The 12,844-nt window shown below is 42.5% G+C and overlaps 1 pseudogene; it reads right to left on the bottom strand.

The window, feature by feature from the left end:
* Nucleotides 1-4,995: 4,995 nt before the first annotated feature.
* The window catches only part of LOC136673503 (connector enhancer of kinase suppressor of ras 2-like), a 122,061-nt pseudogene continuing 114,212 nt past the window's right edge, over nucleotides 4,996-12,844 (bottom strand).

The raw sequence follows: 12,844 nt of genomic DNA, 5'->3' as shown, positions 1-12,844 counted from the left end.
TTTCTGATGGACTGTGAGCGTGTTCATCTATAGATGTTTTTAAAAACAGATTTAAAACCATTTAAATATTTTTAAACTAGCATATGGATGATTTTTTTTTACTTCGTTTATTGTTTATTGTACAGTGTCCTGAAAAGTGCTTTTTTAAATATTTTTTTAAAATTATTATTATTATTACCCTTTCCTGGATCGGGGCCTTGTCGTGGCAGAAGGGCTTGTGTGGTCTAATGACTTCCAGGGCTACGTCGTGGGGAGCTGTTAGCTCCCAGTAGGTTCTCTCATGGTGAACAGGTCTGGAGTGAAGATAAAGACAAACACGATCCAAGAAGCATCCCTATGACTACAACATTTAAAACTAAGTGTACCCTTCCTGGGGCTGGGAGTAGTGTCCGATGGTGAGCGCTTGGTGGCCGGGCAGCCCACGTGACCCAGCCGGGCTCAGCCCGAAACGGCAACGTGGGAGAATCATGTGGGCTCACCACCCACAAGATCCAGAGTAGGGTTGCGGTGCAATGCCCATTGGGAACAGAGTAGGGGCGAAGGAGCCCCTGGTGTCATGGAGACTGGCAGCAGAAACTGGTTGTTCTTGGACATAGAACATAACCTAACCTCACTGGGGGGTTGGAGCTGGTGCAGGAAGTTGAGTTTGGGTGGGCGTTTGTCCTGGTAAATGAGTGGGTCGCCTCAATGCAGCTCCGGCTTGCAGAGAGGAAAATTTTTGACTATTGTGTGTGCATATGCACCAGGGTATTCAGCCTTCTTGGAGGTAGTTGGTGGAGTTCTAGAGAAGATTCCATGCACTGACTCTATTGATTTGGGAGATTTCATTGCTCACGTTGGCATTGACTGGGAAATCTGGAGTGGAGTGACTAGGAGGAACGGCCTGCCTGATCTGAACCTGAGTGCTGTGATGTTATTGGACTTCTGTGCTAGTCATGGTTTGTCCATAACGAACACTATGTTCGAACACAAGGTGGCTCATAAGTGTACTTGGTACAAGAGCATCTTGGGTCAAAGGTCAACGATCAACCTTGTGGTCGTGTCCTCTGATCTGAGGCCATATGTTTTGGACACTCGGGTAAAGAGAGGGGCTGAGCTGTCAATTGAACACCATCTGGTAGTGGGTTGAATCCGATGGCGGGGAAAGCTACTGGAAAGACCTGGGAAACTGAAACGTAAAGTGAGGATGTGCTGGGAAAAGCTGGCAGAGGACTCTGTATGAATGGATTTTAACTCTCACCTCTGAGAGAACTTCTCACATGTTCCAGAGGAGCTAGATGGAGTGGAGTCTGAATGGATCGTGTTCCAGACTTCCATTGTGGAAGCAGCTGCATATAACTATGGTCAAAATCTTGTTGGTGCCTGTTATGTTGGCAATCCAAGAACCCGTTGGTGGACACCAGGGGTGAGGGAAGCTCTCAAGCAGAAGAAGGAGGCTTTCTGAGCTTGGCTGGTTCAGAGAACTCCTGATTCCGCAGATGTGTACCAACAGGCGAAAAAGGCTGCAGCTGTGGCAGTTGCAGAAGCAAAATCCAGAGCATGGGAGGAGTTTGTAGAGGCCATGGAGAATTACTTCAGGGCGGCCTCAAAGAGGTTCTGGAAAACACTCAGACAGCTCTGGATAGGGAAGGGGGGACACTGTCCAAGTTGTGCTCAGTGAGGATTGTGAAACTCTGAACTCGACTGAGCATATTGTTGGGCGTTGGAAGGAGCATACTGAGGAACTCCTAAACCCAAGAGACATGCCTCCTGGGCAGGAGGTAGGGCCAGAAGTGTGTGAGGTGTTAGATTCCATTTCCTTGGCTGAAGTCACTGAGGTGGTGAAAAAGCTTTGCAGTGGCTAAGCCCCAGGAGTGGATAGGATTTGCCCAGAGTTACTGAAGGCACTCGATACTATGGGGCTGTCTTGGATGACACGCCTCTACAATTTTGCATGGAACTCAGGAACAGTACCGTTGGATTGGCAAATGGGGGTGGTGGTTCCCATTTTTAAAAAAGGGGACTGGAGAAAATGTTCCAATTATCATGGCATCACACTTTTCAGCCACCCTGGGAAAGTTTATGCCAAGGTGCTGGAAAGGAGAATCTGTCCAATAGTGACACCTAGGATTTTGGAGGAACAATGCAGATTTCGTCCTGGCCGTAGAACCAGAGACTAATTCTTTACTTTTTCATTGATGATCCACATGCTTTGTGAATTTGGAGAAGGCGTAAGACTGTGTATCCCGAGAGATTCTGTTGGAGGTGCTTTGAGTATGGGCTGCCAGGGTTGCTCCAGCGAGCCTCACGGTCCTTGCACTCTCAGAGTTTGAGTCGTGTTCGCAGCCATAAAGCCAAGCTCTCAATTCACCGGTCAGTCTACGTACCAACTCTCACCTATGGTCATGAGCTCTGGGTAATGACCAAAACAACGAGATCGTGGATACAAATGGGCAAAATGAGCTTTCTCACTCTCCATGATCGGGTGAGAAACTCAGTGATTAGGGAGGAACTCAGAGCAGAGTCGCTGCTCCTTTGCATTGAGAGGAGTCAGCTGAGGTGGTTCGGGCATCTGGTAAGGTTTCACCTGGACGCCTCCCACTGGAGGTATACCAGGCACTTCCAACTGGAAAGAGGCCCCTGGGTAGACCCAGGACACGCTGGAGGGATTATAATCTTTCAGCTGGCCCAGGAACGCCCTGGGGATCACCCAGGAGGAGTTAGTGGATGTTGTTGGGGACAGAGACATCTGGGCTTCTTTGCTCAACCTGTTGCCACCTCGACCCTGAAATGGATAAGAGGAAAGATGATGATGACATTATTATTATGGCATCTGGTTGTTATTATAAGCCCTTCTGTACTCTGTTATTGGTCTGCTCTATACACCTATATAGTGTTTTGATCCTTGTACTGATTCCTCCTTAGTTTCCCAGTATGGCTGTGAAACTGCAGTAATGAACTGCGTTGGATTTTTTTTATCTGCTGGTATAGAGTTGATCAGTCTGCATCTGATTAGTATAATATGTCATTTTGTACTAACACGGTCACTATAATCAAATGATCAAATTTATATTTGTAACGCCGCCCACTGCATAACAGATGCATGATGGCATGCTGGAACATGCAAGATGGCTCATGCCTGGATTTTTGCTTATACATCACATTTCTTAATAATGGCATTAAACCTGTCAGAAAATGGTTACACTAGTCTTTTTACCCATTTTAATGTAGGCATGTTTCAGCCAGAATGTGTGTATTGGTGTATTTAATCACCCCCATGTTCCAAACTGGCAGCTGGAAGTGAAATCTGGTGGTTTTTTTGCTGCTCCATCAGCAATGGCCTAGTGTTCCCTTATGTTTGTTAGTTACATACAAACACTCTACAGCTGTCATCATGGAACCTGGGAGTGTCAGTGTTGTATTCTCAGGGCTTGCTGCCCTGCACATTTTATTCCTTTCCCTGCTTTATCACGTCAATAACTCAGTAAGAGGTTTTTAATGAGGTGTTGAGTTGGAACAGATAGGTTGGGATCCAAGACCAATGTTGGGAAACACTTGTAAATTCTGTTCTGCTTTGTATCCTTCAGCAGAAGTGCATTGGTGCCCCTTAGTGGTGTAAATGGTATTAGATTACATTTGCATTTGTAAGTTTATTTCATAAATTCATCTGTTCAGATTTTTTGTTTTAAATGTTGTAAATGTTGAGCATATTTCACAGCACAAATTTCTGATATCATACCAAAATGTAAAATCTACAGAGCCCCTAAAGGGATTGGGGGAAAAATAAACAAGACTATTGATTTTGCGTTCCCTCGCAAATACTTTGTGGGCTCCGTAGTACTGTGCTTGCTGTTGATTATAAGCTTGCTGTGCGTGTTAGGTGAACTATGGAGCAGCTCGTTGTTTTACTGTGATCTTGGACTGAAATATAAAGACATAGTGTCTCTTCTCAGCAGAAAACATGGATATGTTATTGGGGCACGCCAACTGAAACGTTTGTTGCTGTGTTGTTGATAACTATGAACATTATAGAGATACAGACAATGTACACAGTTTCCAAACAGTGGGGGAGAATGGAGAGTGAACACCTGAATAAATGTGTAGCTATTGGTAGTGTATTGGAGTAATGTGTGTAAAAGTCAGAAAATGGTATCCTGTTTTTACTGCAGCTTTAAAAAAACCAGAATTCCCAGATACAACAAAATGCATGGTGTAGCGACCGGCTCTAGTTCTCAGTGAGCCACTGCCTTACACCCTCCATCTTGGTATTGAATGACCGGAGTTTTTGCAAGAGACTTTGCTTGGTAAAGGTTTTTAATTAAGATTCTTAGCTTGACCCCTACCCCAGTCAATAACAATGATAAAAAAACAGCCGTCCACACTTTAACTTTCTTCACCTGTTAGGTGTACCTTAGAACACAGTTCTAACGTATTGGTCAACCAAAGAAAGGAGTGTGTGTGAGTGTCCGTTCTGTAGCAGTGTTTTGGTGTTCTATATTGTATAGTGTGAAAGTCAAGTATCAAAGTTATTGATTAAAATCACTTTTTAGTGCTGTATATGTGAATAAAATCTCTCATGTTGTGATAAACAACTGAAGCTGTATCTATCCATAATCAGTTTCTGTAGTATTATTACAATCTGTTGCAATGTAGACTTCTCATGTGAACACGTGTAGAGCACAAGAGAAGCACAAGTATAACACAGTAAATTATTCTTAGAATTAAATACAAATAACACGTTACATTTCCAAATCTCACATTGACATTGATTAATTGATTTCTTCTGTTGATAGTCACAGTACTGTGACTTGATGCAAATCCACAGTGAGGATCTTGAAATGGCTTGTGAACAATGGAGTCAGGATCTTCATTACGTTGGCTTGCATTGTGGCAAAATAATTGCAGTATTTAAAAGTTTAAAAATAGTACACAAAACATTTCAAACACTAGCAAGTTTCATAGTGCAGTGAATTTTTTATTGAAGTCCAAGTTACAACTGAAGTTTACAATCTGGATTTCTGTTAATATATATTTGTATATATGAAACAAAAAGGCTACTTTAGGAAGAATAAATGTAATTTGCTTTTTTTTAATATTCTCTCTTCATAATATAATGTACAGAATAACAGTTGGCTAGTAGTAATATCCTTGAAAAAGAGCAATATGTTCCTTTTTTAATGTCGCAGTGCAACTTACATCTTACACACCTGTGCAATGTACTATGAGGAGTACACTCCTTTAAAAACACACAGTGGAGTCCCATCTGACTGATCTTAGAAGATTGACCAATGAATAAATACAGTGTAAAAGTAAGACAGGTAAGTATGACCATACTAAAAAGTATTAAATACAGGATTATGTGGGGAAAAAAAAAGATGCAAATTTGTAGTCAAAGCAAGGCAATGCATTATTGGTTGAGTTTGCTTTTGTTCTTTTGTGAACTTGAAGCAGTTTGTAATATAAAACGAAGAGAACATTATACTTTGCTTTATGGAGTATACCTATTTGTGCTAATGGCCGGTTAGTAATACAATTCTCCCTTAGTCAGGGATTTTTATTGTTTAAAGGCTTGTAACAATGCAGTTACTTTGGCATTTCACAGTGAAAACACACTGTTTTTAAAGCTACAGTCAGTATGTTTTTACCGCACTCCCTCACCTCACCTAAACTTCAGCACAATAAGTTATAATATGTTGCAATTGAATGGTTTAAAATTCATGTTCCCCAGAAATGGTTTGCTAGTTTTAGTATAATTTTTAAGGAAAATTAAAAAAAAAGCAAAAAAAGGAAAAACATACTGACTGCATCCTAGTATTGGTGACATACAAAGTAAATATGTGAGTCCTTGGCCTTCAACAGGTTATAATCTAAAAGAAGTAAACAAAAATGTACAATTCACATTGTGATGCTGCATGTGCTGCTACTTCAGACCAAAGTCTGCAGTGTTTTCTAAACCAGTAAGATTCATAAAACAGTAAAACAAGGCCATGTGTACAGCAGAGTAGTTATGCCATTTACATTGTTGCAATGTATGTGGAGATATGTACATATTTTGGTTTTAATATCATTCGGCTCCATCCACAGTCATTGTAAACCTTTGAACACTGCTTGGTGTCTGAGGAATTATTTACTTACTCTCCATACTTGCCAATTGACCAGTAAAACATCAGTGAGGAGGCTGATTTTATTTCAGCACACATGCATCGAAACAATACTGGCAATTCTCACTGAATTCACTCAGCGAATGATAAAACTCACTTTGTGCTCTTTGTAAATACTCCAGTCCACAGGCAATAATTAAATATGATCTTTTATGGATCAGTCTCAAACACATGCTTTAAAATTGACTGTCTCTTTAATTGACTGTCATTCTCAATAATAAAGTCATTAACTGGGAGATGTGTACTCATTTGCATCAGTTTCTTTATGTATTCGTGTGGCATACTTTTCAGTAAGCTGTTGGTGAGGGGATATTACGATTTGACAATCCGCAAATACAATAACTAATCTCATAGTATGTAAATCTGACAGACTCAGACCAATAATCTCTAAATATTTCTGATAAACTGTACACTCATTACTTTAGACTATATTATTCCTAATAGACTTTTATGTCTCATTATTTTAGAACCTAATTTCTGTCAAACCTTCAACATTCTTAGCCGTAAGTTTGTGATGTAAGTTTGTGACAGAAAGTGCATACTTTGTAGTGCATCTTTTACCTCTATTTCATAACCTCCAAATAATGTGCTTGTATATGTTCAAATGTATAACTGTGGCACAACATTGGACTGGAATGACAACCCATACCAAACCAGTAAATCAAATAAATGAACCGGAACTGTCCATGAACACTAGAAAGTCAATCATTCTAACTCCAGAGTGGGATTTTCCATCTACACCGTTTTAAGCAACAATTAACCATTCAAGCAATGTACTGTAATGTGTATATATCTATTTTTTTATATAGTTTTCTATGCTTTTATACAAAAAAGAAAAAACAAACTGTCTTAGGTGATTCTGTACACACAGAATCCAAAGATTGCATTCACAAGAATAGTTCACAGTTTAAAACAGTGGCTACTTCTAAGCAAACATGAAGGTCTAGATTTCTGTTGTCAGGTGTCTCCTCCATTGGGTACCCTTTTTACCTTCATGGAATTGGCTTCAGTGAAAAGTCTGGAAAGACCAATGCTTAGATCGCTCCTAATAAAGCATGGTGTGATTGCAACCATCGTATCAGTTTCTGATTTGCATTTCTAATAGTCATCAGCAGTAAGAATAGTTATCAGAGCGTCATGGGTGCAAATTTTAATATGAAAGTACAGTGTTTTGGTGGAATCGGTTCCCCTCTGTATTGCTACTACTTTTCCTCCAGTAACACGTTGCAACCCAACCAGAGATAGCAAAAGGAACACTAATAATCTAATCAAAAGTAATCAAAACTCAGTAAAGTAGTAAAAAGAGCTTTCCTCAGAGCTTTCTACTTTAGGTCATTCAACAGAAGGAAGAATGCTTTCTTGTCACACATGCAGTAGGCACCCTGTAAGGGCTGCTGTCGCTCTTCAAAAGTATTTACATAAACCTCACATCTGCTTGCCATCTCTGCCGTATTTACACACGTTACAGTGGTTGGTTGGTCAGTTGGTTCGGCATCATGGGAAGAAAGGAGGAATCGAAGAAGGATGGAAAAAGATCTGAGGCAGCAGTGGAGTGCATTCAGACACCATTTGGGTTTTGTCTCACACGTGGGTCTCGATGAAGGAGTGTGTGTGTGTCATAAGAGGAGCTGCCAGTGGGGAGAGATCAGCTGCCCCGTTGTTGCCTGAGCTAAACTCGCAAATGTCCAGGAAAAGCTCCTGATGCCATTGTTTCCACTCACGGAACTTCTTTGAGGTGAGGCCAGGGTCCTCCAGCAGTTGATTGATAATGGCCAGCTCGTCCTCCTTTGCCTGAGGGAGAGGTGATGTTTGTTAGTGTGAAATCTTGAACTCCTCGCTTGCTGTTCTACACCAGCACAAGCCATACTATGGGGTTGTTAGAAGAGCTGGCAAATTCAGGTTCATAACTGTAAAAAGCCTTTTCAGAATTGTTTCAACAGCCCTGACTCCTGGCCCTGGTCTGAGATGATTTGAGAAAACGGGTAGTTGGAATGAAATCTGGACGTAGACATTTGCCATTTCCAATTCGTTACAAATTCAATAATGTTAATTGAAGGTTGTAATATAGCTGTAAATCTAGGGTACCCCAAAAATGTCCCAAAATCTTTACAGGCAATAATTTTTGTGAAAATAGTTTACATGATATATTAGCATGCTAGTTGTAATTTTACACCCTGAAAAGTACTGCAGTAATACACATTCAATGTTACATTTTTATTGTAAATGAAGGGTTAATTAATATATATATATATATATATATATATATATATATATATATATATATATATATATATATATATATATAAATTTTTGAGCAACACTCAAGGACCACATCCTGCATTTAGCAAAGAATCCAATTACAGAGTGACTCATGTAGGCTCAGTGTTCTCATCAGATTACTAAAATGCTTGCAAATTTGTTAAGTGTTTCTATTCCAAAATTAGATTTTCTGAATTTATCAGATTGTGTTCATTGTCTGTGCATTCCCTTAGGAAGAGTGTTTCAAAATGTTAAAACTGCGCCGTCTGTATTAGTGGTTCACTGTAACAGTAGTCTCCAGAGAATAGATTACTGAGGCATTCAAACTGTGAGGTGTGAAGGAATTGTGGGGGCTGGGGGTGATAAATATTTAAATGCCTGTAAAACTGTCTTTTCCTACTGTGACATTTTCTTATTTCAAAATTCTGTCGTGTTGTGTTTTTTTGTAATAATACACAGGCAAAATTGTTTGTGTTAAATGTAGCATCATGGAGCTAATTTGCAACATCTGTATCTGAATGGTACTGAAAGCTTCAAAATTTAAAATAAGGAATGCATTTCATTTTTTATTTTTTTTAAAGGCTTCACTTGTCCACATTTTAATCTAGAACACGTTTTACAACTTAAAACATATTGAGCATTTAAAATACATTCCATTTAAGTGTTTATGGTCAAGTCGTAGGTAAGGCTTGGGCGACTTAAATATGCCAAATAGACATTCGACAAACAATTATAATAGAATAATTGAGAGCTCACCCACCTTGAGTGTGCTGTTGAGGATTCGGACATGGTGCAGTTTGTCATTCACGATGGGATCACTGCAACGCTTGAGGAAGTAACGACGGAACTCCTGCTTGGTGGTTGGCCGGAGGTCACCAAGGAGTGAAAGGTTGGCTTGGTCTAGAGCACGATAGAGCTCCTCCAGTCCATCAACATCCTTTCCATCATGCCTTTTCTTTCCTGGACAGGAGAAGTACAGACCAAGTCAACCCACATACATGTCAGGTCTGAGAGTGATACAGTCACGGGACATCTTCACATAACTGTTTATACTCAGGAGTGTTTGTCAGCTTTGATTCTGTCAGACTTCAAAACACTTTCTCAAGTAAATTAAGACTACATGATTTACATCAGAAGAAGGGAACATAGGGGAAATGTGCTGGCCATGTAGAGGAGGTTACAGGACACAGTTAAAAATGGTAGTGGAAGGCTGAAACCATTGTCAGTTAAAACATTTTAAGTCTGACCTTTAGAATCCCTGAAAGTTAAAATGAAGGGGTGTTTTTCTTCCTGTATAACACACCAAAAACTGTTTGAAAACAATTTTAGCCATCAAAAACTGCCTTATCCTTCCAGGCATCAGGGTTAAGAACATTTCTAAGAATAAGCATGCAGTAAAAGCTTTGACCACAAGGGAACAGTCCTACACTATAGACCGTCACTGCAGAGACAGGAGTAAGTTGGCAGGAATACAGCCACAGGTGAGCCAAACTGTTTATTATAAATGATAACTATAATAACCCTGGAGGAAATTGCTAAAAATCCTGCTTGTTACAATGGGTACAACAGGGTGTTAACCATCTTTATTTATTAATGAAATGTTTTTATATTTTTATTATTTTTTTATGTCAAGAAACCAATAATGTACAAGTGATGATAGATTTTTTTTTTTTTTCCAAAAGTTTTTCATTCATTCATTCATTCATTATCTGTAAGCGCTCATCCAATTCAGGGTCGCGGTGGGTCCAGAGCCTACCTGGGATCATTGGGCGTAAGGCAGGAACACACCCTGGAGGGGGCGCCAGTCCTTCACAGGGCAACACAGACACACATTCACTCACACCTACGGACAATTTTGAGTCACCAATCCACCTACCAACGTGTTTTTGGACTGTGGGAGGAAACCGGAGCACCCGGAGGAAACCCACGCGGACACGAGGAGAACACACCAACTCCTCACAGACAATCACCATGAGCGGGAATCGGACCCACAACCTCCAGGCCCCTGGAGCTGTGTGACTGGGACACTACCTGCTGCGCCACCGTGCCGCCCCTCCAAAGGTTTTTGTTGTGTTATAATATAATACTTTTTTTTGTTCCCTTCAGGGTTTCTTTACTGGCCACATTTAAATTAAAGAGAAAGTAAAAGACGATTTTTCACTAAACAAATTTTACATTAGATGAACTGTTTCATCACCCACCTTCTTTACTGTCCTCATCATGCCTAGCAGACAGTGCTTCCTCATCTTCACTCTTGTCTTCTCCATGACCTTGCAGCAGGCTCCTGGCCCTCACCTCTCTGTTGCGTGGCAGGCTCTGGCTACGCTGCTTCTGGGCTCTGCGATGCATCTGGTGCCCCCTGTCCTCACTGCCCACCAGAGGAAAAGGCCCATCACGGTCCACATGATGCCTCCTCACAGGCAAAGTTGCTTGTCTCCTGCGTTCCGGGGATAGAGCTATGCGTCCTCCAGCCCCAGGTCCACCATCGTAACCATGTTCACCTTCTGTTGGAACGGTCTGCAGGAAGTGCAGGCCCGAGCTTGTCAGTGGTGTTTCGATCAGGTCCTGCCAGGAGCGGCGCTCACGGTGGTTGGAGCGGCAGCCTGAGGAGTGAGTGCTACTGGAGCCTCCACCTCCCCCCTCACCACCCCGGGAATCTTCAGCAGAGGAGTGGGAGTAGGTGGACTCGCTGGAGAAGTGTCTGCCATGCTTGGGCTCTGGGAAGGGGCTGGATGAATTGACCTGTGGGAAAAGAGGGGAGGGAGTGGAGCGCATCAGGTTCACAGAGCTCTGGGAGCGTGGCAGTGCAGCGGTCAGAGGCTCTGAACAGTGCAGCCTGTGAACCTGAGGGCAGGAAGGTAGCGACCGAGGGGCAGAACGGGGGAGGTGTGCAGGAAGGAAAAGTAGGATCAAGTGAAGGATATATTGGGGAGTGTAAGAGAAGGGCAGAAGAGCACTACATGAAAAATTTGTTATTTTTAAACAGGGATGGCAAAACTAGGTCTTAGCCAGTTACAGCACTGCAGAGGCAAGTCTCCCTCTGCTTAAACTCTGAACTCGAATACTGAAGACCAGTACCGTGTCATTTTCTTTCATTCATTCATTATCTGTAACTGCTTATCCAGTTCAGGGTCGCGGTGGGTCCAGAGCCTACCTGGAATCATTGGGCGCAAGGCAGGAATACACCCTGGAGGGGGCGCCAGTCCTTCACAGGGCAACACACACATACACACTCACACCTACGGACACTTTTTGAGTGTCCTGTCGGAGGAAATCGGAGCACACCCACGTGGACAACGGGAGAACACACCAGACTCCTCACAGACAGTCAACCGGAGCAGGAATCGAACCCACAACCTCCAGGTCCCTGGAGCTGTGTGACTGTGACACTACCATTGACAAAAATATTAACAAAAATAACTAAACTGTGGGCGACACAGTGGAGCAGCAGGTAGTGTAACAGTCACACAGCTCCAGGGACCTGGAGGTTATGGGTTTGAGTCCCACTCCGGGTGACTGTCTGTGAGGAGTTTGGTGGGTTTCCTCCCACGATCCAAAAACACACATGGTAAGTGGATTGACAACTCAAAAGTGTGAATGTGTGTTTGTGTGTGTCATGCTGCGAAGGACTGACGCCTCTTCCAGGATTTGTTGTTTGAAAATAGTAAGCAAGTGTAATTTATAAAAGCATTCATATCAATGAACTGATGATTTGATCAAAGGGAAAAAAGCTGCAAAATGGGTGCATCTGGTCATTCACTGTTTGGGAATAGTATTGTATCAAAAAATGTGTGAGTGTTGATTTAGAGGATTGAAAGTTGGTGATTTTGATGTTAGCAATCGTGAACGTAACCTATTAATGCCTTTTTGTATTAATGATTATGCTCTTCTCCTCCTTGGATCACCACCTTAACGTGGTGGAGGGGTTTGCGTGCCTGCGTGAGCCTAGGAGCTATGTTGTCGGGGGCAATAGCCCCTGGTAGGGTCTCCCAAGGCAAATTGGTCCTAGGTGATGGGCCAGACAAAGAGTGATCCATAAAGACAGATGAAAAGACAACGAGGACACAGCCTCCCTTGCCCGGAGCAGGGTTACCGGGGCCTCACCCTGGAGCCAGGCCTGGGGGAGGGGCTCCTTGGCGAGCGCCTGGTGGCCGGACTTTCACCTATGGAGTCCGGCCGGGCTTAGCCCGAAGGGGATACATGGGTCCACTCTCCCATGGGCCCACCACCTGTGGGAGAGGTAGTAATCCGGGTCTGGTGCATTGTGGATCGGGTGGTGGTCGGGGTCGGGGGCCCTGGCGTTCCGATCCTCGGTTACTGAAACTGGCTTTTGGAACATGGAACGTAACCTCTCTGGTGGGAAAAGAGCCTGAGCTGGTGCGCGAGGTTGAGAGGTACCGACTAGATATAGTTGGGCTCACCTCGACACACAGTATGGGCTCTGG

This window comes from Hoplias malabaricus, chromosome 17 (genome assembly GCF_029633855.1).
Source record: "Hoplias malabaricus isolate fHopMal1 chromosome 17, fHopMal1.hap1, whole genome shotgun sequence".
In the NCBI taxonomy this organism is placed as follows: domain Eukaryota; kingdom Metazoa; phylum Chordata; class Actinopteri; order Characiformes; family Erythrinidae; genus Hoplias; species Hoplias malabaricus.
Note: the sequence above shows the minus strand (reverse complement) of the source record. Positions and strands in the feature narration are given on the sequence as shown.